The 8901-nt window shown below is 39.6% G+C and overlaps 1 long non-coding RNA gene across 1 annotated transcript in view; it reads right to left on the reverse strand.

Moving 5' to 3' along the window:
* LOC121113111 overlaps positions 1–8901 on the reverse strand; it is a 16843-nt gene continuing 7942 nt past the window's right edge. Inside the window, exon 2 of the long non-coding RNA XR_005857827.2 lies at positions 1–6398. This is a non-coding gene — a long non-coding RNA (uncharacterized LOC121113111). The remainder of the gene's footprint in view (positions 6399–8901) is intronic.

An 8901-nucleotide genomic window follows, 5' to 3' on the forward strand; every position in this document is an offset into this window, starting at 1 on the left:
TCAACTGCAGTGAACTTTATTATACAACATGCCGTATGTCAAAGGGTACTCTTGGGTTGTAGTTATAGATCTATACCAGAAACGAGGAGGAGGCAGGAAGGAATGACCTGAGACACATCAACAGAGCTTTTCCAAAACTGTGTTACTTCTGGGCAAGTCTTGGTAATAATCTGTGTTAAATGATCTGATCCAACCAGAATTACAGGCTTAAAGATAGGATGCAAAACATAATTTGAAAGCAAGGTATGAATGGTTAACAAAATATACATGATAGGACTAGCAGTGGTGTTAAAATGTGCTTCCTCTTGAACTTACTGGTAAATACATATCATGCCTGACCTGGATCACCGATCTTCAGTGTGTCACTATGTGTGCCTATTCAGTATGCTGTAACAAGGCACCATTCATGTAAGCATTTACCTTTCGTGAATCGGTGTAGTGAAGATGAAATTGCCCTTAAATGCAGTTGAGAGCTGCTATTACTTTGTGTTTTGGGATGGTACGCGAGTGATTGCTGCTTTTCTCCTGCTTACTACTGCTGCAAGAGAAACAGTCTCTTTTGATTTCGTTTGTCTTCCTTTTTGTGCAATACATTTATTGTAGACAAGCAAAAAATGAGCAGAGATTTCTTTTTAAATGCTATTCTTTTTTTTCTATCTGCCATTTACTGTTAGTAGCAACCCTAAAAATTCATGCTGAAAGCATTCCAGAAAAGGAGAGAAATAAACTTTCTGTTTGCTAGTAGTTCTTTCTTCCATGTCTTAGAATCTCGTGACATGTGAAAAATACTATTCTTAATCTTTGTTGCATGCAACCTTTTGTGATCAGTGGCCTTCTTCCCCCACTATAAACACTAGATCTGTTACTGGAATATCTTTCCCTGTCTAGAGTAGTATGCTAGAGACACACAACACACACCTGAAAAGAAAGCAGCTTGTACATGTAATGAATTTCTTATTTTGGTTACGAAGAAAAATATTTTCTCTGAAGGAAAAAAATACGTATATCCCTTCGTTACTTTAAAAATAAAGACTTTGCCAACTTATTGTAATTACAGGCTGCTAAATATTACCTGGAATTGAAATTTGCTCTTGAAAGTACAGAGATCAATTATCTATTAATGATGTCCATGTTATTAAGGAAAGTTTCTTCTTTGTGTGAGGCAAATGATTTTGCACACCCAGGCTTTTTTTTCCTTTTGGTATGTGGGAGTTGTCATTGCAGGCCATCATTAAAACTAACAGACCTAAACCAATACAAGGAAAGGGTCCTGTCCTCAGAGGGCAATTCTGAGGGTGAAATCTTGTGTGTCAACTTCAGCAAAGCTAGAATTTTATCCTGAGGCTTTACCATCTCCATTATGGGCATGGTCATTACAGCTCAAGGAAGCATGTGCTTTTTATTCCCCCTTATTTTGTATGATGATATGTAATTACAGACCCAATGTTCCAGATTCAATTTTTTCCTATTTTACAAATGTGTTAGGACTTCAAAGCAAGAAAATGCATGGGCAGGGCTTTCCATCACAGAACTTCCAAGGACCAGAACAAATGAAAATGCCACTTTTTGAAAGTTTGGTTTCTTAAAAGGCATGATGTGATTTTAATATTTTACTCTGCATGTTGTTAAATTTCTAATCCTCCTACAAATTCCCAAAAGCATTTTTCCTGTCAGGGGAGAAGAATTCATTCTGGAATGCTTTTTAAAATACAGATACCTATGAAAGAATATTTAGACATGCATTACCCAAGGAGGAGAGGAAATTATTTTGAAAACAGAAGTGTACCATTTCAAAGCATGAAATGAGGTAGGTTTTCAGCACAGATCTTACTTTTCACCCTAGAAGTTGCCATAAAGACTGTCTGTCTAGATCAAAAGGCTAAAATGTGCCCGGCCTTTAGTTAAAGCTTTTCTTCATGTGGAACCAGATCCTGAACGTCTTTCTCAAGTTGGTCATCGTCAGTCTAGTCATTATGAAGAATTAAACCAGGCCCATGGTTTTCAATGTCTAATGAGTTAATGCAGCTGTATGACTCGCAAGCGGTTTCTGACTCCTTTCATTTCTGTAAAGCAGTACCTTGTCTGGCCCTTTGATGGAAAATGCAGTAATAAGCACTTCAGGCATTTTGTGGCTATTCTTATGTAGTTGACAGGACTTTAGAAGTCCTCATGGAGCACACTTCCCTGGCTCAGGTCCCACAGACCCCTTTGACCAATTTATATAGCAAGTAAATTTCAGGACTTCGTGTTATGAAGCTTCCTACTTGTGTCTTATGCCAGAAGGAATGATTCTCACTCACTGTTTTCTTTTGACTTTTCATTCTTCTTAAAAAATACGTAGCCTGATTGCTTTTGTTTTCTTTTTTGTTTCTTGTACAGTCACTTATGCTGAGATTCAGAGGGTCATACATTTCTCAATCCCTGTGGTATATATCAGAGAATTTTCTTTCTTTGGCAGTTATTCAGATTTGGGCCATGGTAGACAGGATAAGAATCTCTGGATGACACAAATGGATTTAGTCTGGTTTTATGTTTGTACAGTGGGGAAGCAGGGATTTGCTTGGAAGAAACCGGCAAAAGTCCTATTTCAGAAGCTTAAGCAGCAGTTAATCTTTAATAATTGCTTTGCTATGGATACCTGCCAGGAGAAAGAAGGGATTTCTTTCTTCTAAATCCTAAACTTGTTAATCTCTGAAATGACTAGTCAGAAAAAAAAGTTTACATGTCAGATAATAGTACCTGGAATAAATTTTAATGTAATGTTCAGTATAATATATAGAGGAAAAGGGACATTGTTTGGTTTTGATTCTGTTCATTGAATCTGAAAAGTTCTGCTTCCTAAATCTTTCCAGATCTACTGTGACAAGGAGTTGTCCTTTTTTAACTTGTTTGCACAGATATCTTGCATCTCTTAAAAAGATTTAGATTAGAAAAGACCTCGGTAGGTCTCTAGTCCAACCTCCTTCCTAGAGCAGGATTAGGCATAAAATGAGACCAGGTTGCTCAGGGCTTTGACCAGCTACATCCTTGAAATCTTCAAGGTTAGAGGTTGTGCAGCCTGTCTGGGCAACCTGAGCTTCTATGCCTCTTCTCAGGTGTCAGGTCCTTGAAGCTGTCTCTTCTCAAAGCTGAGCAAGCCCTGGTCCCTCAGCCTCTCCTCGCTGGCATTGCGCCAGTTGCCTGGACTTGTACTGTGTGATCATCCTCCTTGTCCCAAGGGCCAGCACTGAACGCTATGTTCTAGTCTTAATGTGGTGCCAGGAGAAAGGGAATAATCACTGCCCTCAGTATGCTGCCTGAGGTGCTGTTGGTGCAGCCTGGGCTGCTTCTGGCCTTCCTCGCTGCTGTGCTGGGTCTCCGGCCTAGCCTGCTGCTCAACACCACTCCTGGCACCTCCTCAGCAGTGCTGCTGATGGCCAGGCAGCTCCCAGCTGCCACTGAAGCCAGGGCTTGTTCCTCAGTAGCTTTCCTCTCCAACTCAGAGACAAGCCCTTGAGCTTTCTGAGGATCTTTATTTAAGGAGTTAAGAGCTCGGCCACCCTTCCTGAGCAAAAGAAACCTGTGGCCTAATAACTGTGGTGGAGTCCTTCCAATGGACTTTCCTGTCCTTGGGAAGTGGAAGGCAGTGACGATGCTTCTATTAATGATCTCCATGGGAGACTGAGACACGTACAGGAAGTTGATCCTGCAGGAACACTTCTATTTCTAAATGATCATTAGTTGTAAGAGCCATCATTACCTTTCAGAAATACCATGGTGCCTTTAATGAGGCAAACAACACTGCAAAAAATGTACTTCTAATTACTTACGTAGGGATGAAGTCTTAATTCTGTAATTGAAATCTACACTTTATTTTGAAAGAGAGGAGAGACTGCCTGGTAAGGAATGAAGAAGAATGGAAGTCTGGATTCTGATCTCAGTTATACCAACTAATTCTCAGGGTAGCTTGGATCCAAGTCTGTTTTAGGGGGGAATTTAAGATTTAGCTTGTTAAGTCTTTACAAAATGAATTGCTTTAACAGAAGAAGAAAGAAAGCCTTGTAGCGATAGGACAATAAGAGTTTTCTTCTTGGTTTCCTTCCACAGAATTTCCTTGGAGATCTTGACATTTTTAAGCTGTATGACTTGGTCAAGCTTGGTTGCCTGTGGGTAGGCACTAGATATTCATATGCAGAAATACTACTTTTAAGCAGTCTGATCTTCAGAGTTTGGTCATCACGCCTCCCAGTTCTCACCAGGACAGAGCATGTTATGTTCCACTTGGCCTCTTAATCTACTTGATGTGCCGTGATTGGATCGGATCTCTCCAAGTAAGCCATTGATGCTTATACAGCCTTATCTATGCTTCATGCCTTCTTGTGGAGCAAAGAACTAATTCAACGTGTGGTTGGTTCTGCCTCAAGACCAGACAAACAGGATTTGGGCCTCCAATCCTGTTCACTGTTTTCAGAATTTATCTTTCAATTTTCTCAATGAGTGGGAACAGCTGATAACTCGGATGTTCCCAGTGCTGAATGGGAGATTCAAATGAGCGTCAGCAATGAGAGAGGAAAATAAGATATGACACTTGACATTCTTCTCAAGTAAATCTTTCTCAAATCTCCTACTTCTTTTATGTCTTCTGCTACTAGAGGAAATCTGTGCAAGATTTGAATAGGGAGACATTCACAGAGATTATCTTTTCAGATATATTCAAGCAACCTGCAATAAATTATGCATTTTAATAGTTTCGTGTTGACAGTGGTGGGAAGCAAGCACAAGACAGTGGCAACTTCATAGAAAATAGAACCTGTCTTGTATTCTGATATTTATTTCCCTGAGTCCTGTAATGGGGTTTCTGTCTGGCAGCGGCAAACACATGAAGGGTAAGCTGCGCAGGCTCCATCTGCCATGCTGTTTAACTAGACAACTCTGTCATTGCTTCAGGAAGTGAGGAAGGGTTGTCTTTTTTCTGGGAATATCAGGACAACCCATTTGGATACCAGATATGGCTTTGGGAAGCTACTTTTAGTGCTTCAAGATAAACAAGTTTGGGGCTTACACCAAGAGAAACTGCTAATCTAATCAAGTTGAATTAGTGAGATAGCGTTGAGAAGGATATGAAGAATAACTAATGACTCAAGGGCCAATCTGTTTCACCATCTTAGGCGTTATGGCATCATCAGTCTTTGAAATTGAAATGAAGATGAGAAATGATGGCTTTGAGGAAAAAATGAGCTTTTCTGTACTAAACTAGACTGCCATGATTTTATGTTGTACTATGGTAAATTTCTTTGTTGACCTTTATATTCCACCTATTTTATTTTTTTTTTCAGAAGGAGATAGTTCCTCCTAGCAACCATCAGAGAAGCTAAAAGATATATTAGTGTGTTGAAAGTCACCAACAAAACTTACAGTGGAAGTGTATTAGGAGCTCCAATAGAGCTATTCAATAGTGAGTAGCAATGCAAACTTACATTTTAACAAGTCTTTGCTGTGGAACCATTGATTTTAGCCATCTATTGTTCTCCTGAACTCTGCTTCAGACAGGGAATGACAAGTTTCCTGGGATTTAGTTCAGATCTTTTGACAGGAAGCGAGGAACAATTAGGAGGCAGTTGAAACTCTCCCCCCACACACACTTTTTTCAAATGAAAGCTGGGGAGGAGAGGAAGTCAAAAGAGTTTCCCTTGTTTGACTCAGCTGCTATATGCAAAATACTTATGTTCCTAACAACTTTGGAGACAGGTGTTTGGTTTTTTTGGCACTCAGTGTTCCCACTGAGAAGCCACTCAGAAGAGAGAAGTTGCTCAACTTCTAGCTCAAAAAAAGGTAGTGTTGTGAGCCCAGCCAAGGCAAGAACAAAAGCCTATGGCCGCCCCACCTGCCAGAAGGACATGCTTGCTTCAGTCCATCACATATTGCAAATCATCCCGCTGACAGCTCCCCCAAGCAGATGGCTGTTAGTTAGGCTGTTTTGCCTTTGTGTTTCTTGCATCCTTTCAGGACAGGAGGAGACAGAGCCCTGGCATTGATTTTTCTGTGCAGCAATAGAGACAAGAAAGCTGCTGTGCTTTTGAAGCCATAGACTTGTCTGTTTTCTTATTCCCTGTAGATCTTATCAGGATCTTCATCTTTTTTTTTTAATCTATGCAGATGCCTGTGTCTTCCTTAGATCCTTCCTAGTCTTCCTAGGAAGGAAAAGAAAGCTTAAATTGTGCCCCTGCTGAAGCATTTAGCTGTAAATCTCTGATTGTCTGCCTACTTCTGCATGGGTTTAACTGGTACCTGTGTTTAATTGTGCTGACACATACCTGTACAGTGGTGCAGTCAGAGCTCCCTGAAGATTTGCACTGATGAAGCTGTGTTTGTGTAGTGACATCACTCCAAAATGCTCAGATGCAGAGAACCTTCCTGTTCTAAAGGGGAATTAATATCTTTAATGCTAAGGAAAAAGGCATTTAGTCCTTACAAAGACTATTTCCCTTTTTGTTCCCATCCACTTTTGCAAGCTGAGTGATGAGACCATTCTTGCCGAAACTAAAAAAATCTTGATATGCATTTGATGCCCTGTGAACAAACAGTATTCCTGTAATGTTAGCAAGTGCTTTTATTTCCAGATTGTCTTGTTTGGGAGTTTCACTTTGCAGGCAGTGTTGGGTTGTTTGGATCACAATTGCTATGGGAAAGCAATTGAAAGGCAAAGAAAACAAAGTCTTGTGAAACTATTACTTTTTTTGAAGCAAAGCACGTGCTTGGAATCCACACTATCAAATAGGTTTCCAAAAGTAAACAATTCAAGGGAAATTGTGCTTAGTGGAATATCCATCTCATTTGGAGAAGAAATATTCAGCTAACTGTATGTACCTCTTATTTAATCTTAACTTTTTTAGTAGGCCTAAGTGTAGTTGTTATCATGAGAGTGTAAGTACTAGTGTAGAATGGTCACTTAAGATTAGAAGAGAAATTGTGAGTCCTTGTGTAGCAGCTACATGTAACCATTCTGGGCAGTTTTTGTCACCTGTGCTTGGGTTAGGCAAATGGGAAATTAGACAACTGAGAAACTTAGGTGATAGGAGAAAAGCCTTAGGTTTTTTTTCAGGCAACAACTGAAAAGAGCCATCTCAAACAACAAACTAGCCAGTAGATGCAATTTGCACCGTATTTACACTAAGACTGTATTATCCTATCTCTTTACTTAGAATAACATTTAATGTTACTGATCAAGCTGCTAGGGTCTGGGGTAAATGAGCCAAGATGGTGCTCCTGCACCAGCGAATTCTTGTTTGTGTAGAGGCTCTCATCTACAGAGGCTCAGAAAATCTCTTTTACTCTCAGTCCCTGAACTGAAGTTAAGAAAGGCTTTCAGCTTTCATTCATAAATTCCCTAACACAATTCTTCATAAAACCTTTTGCTTTTATCTCTTGACACTTTCAATTTCTTCTTTGGTTAATTATTTATTTTCCTTAGTATCCATATAACAATATGCATTTCCCATTAGATGTCTGTATTACACAATTCTGTTTTCTCATTATATTACATGTTTAGATTTTTGAAGTCACGTTCTTTTGAACTATTGCCATTAAAACCTCTGCTCCTTGAACTGTTTTATTTACCAGCCATTTTCTGGGGTCAGTGATTGTATGCACAACTGCAAACTTCTAATACAATTAATTTCAATTTGTTTGTTTCTATTTGTATTAGCTTCACTGAAGTGACAGAAGAGATAGATGGTCCAGGATAAAGGACTTCATTGGGCTCGTATAGTGCTGACTAGGGCTGAAGCAATACTGAGGAGACCTGAAGAAGATATACGTTAGAATTACAGTAATCTTGCAGTAAAATGATGCATTAACATAGGCTCTGCTTGCAGCAGTAATCAAGGTCTTGTACTTCTGTAAAGTCCCTCCTGTCTCACAGCATGGGTTGGGTTGGTGCACCATGTTACAGTAAGTGTAGGTTCTGTCCCATGGGATGTGATAGCACTGTGTGCTGAAACAGGAGGATTCTGTAGATATTTTAGCTGGCCGCATTTGAGCCTGACTTTGTTTGAAACTTAAGCTGGTTTATAGTGGGATTAGCAAATGAGCTGTATACTTGAACTGTGGGTTTTGATTTTGGGTGGTGCTGTGTGGAGCCGAGTTGGACTCAATGATCCTTGTGGGTCCCTTTCCAAATCAGCATATTCTATGAGTATGGGAACAATTCCCACTGTCACTGCAGCCCCCTTTCATCCAAATAAAACAAACAAAATACCATTACTGTTGAAACAGTATGTATTTTTCTGCTTGGAGCAGTTGTAGAATCAAGCCCAAAGGCTTTTAGCATGGGTAGAAGTTGTTTTTCCAGCAATCATTTGTACTAAAACCATTGCATATCTTTTGTGTCATTCTTCATGTTCCTTTGTGGCTTCACAGTGTGCTTAGTTGAGAGTCAGCCCTTGGTTGAAGTTACTGCATTTATCTTTTAAGGAAGAAATTATCCCTGGCCTATGCAAAGATGAAATTTTTGTAGTGCTTTCTCAGCCTCTTCGTATTGAGAATGAGAGTTGTCCATTATATTTTGTCCTTTTTTTTATTAAGAGGTGCTGTGCTAACTTATATGACCATCTTCACTATGTGTAGCGTAGACATGAACCATATATATATGTTCAAGGTATTCTGGCCTTTATAATTTGACAAATAATAACAGGGCTTTAGGGAAAGTACTTATCATATGGGGATATATCTTTTCTCATAGAGAAGAGAGCCTCAATTCACACGTGAGCTGCACTAAGTTACACTGAATATAGCACAATGGTCCTAACAGATTCACTAAAGCTCCTTCCTGAGTAAGAGGAAAAAGAAACAAAGAAGGGGGGGTGGGGAAATTGTTTCTTTCTCGCTCTTGGGAAGGGTTTGAAAAATAGAATGCTGAGCCAT

Source organism: Gallus gallus, chromosome 2, assembly GCF_016699485.2.
Source record: "Gallus gallus isolate bGalGal1 chromosome 2, bGalGal1.mat.broiler.GRCg7b, whole genome shotgun sequence".
In the NCBI taxonomy this organism is placed as follows: Eukaryota; Metazoa; Chordata; class Aves; order Galliformes; family Phasianidae; genus Gallus; species Gallus gallus.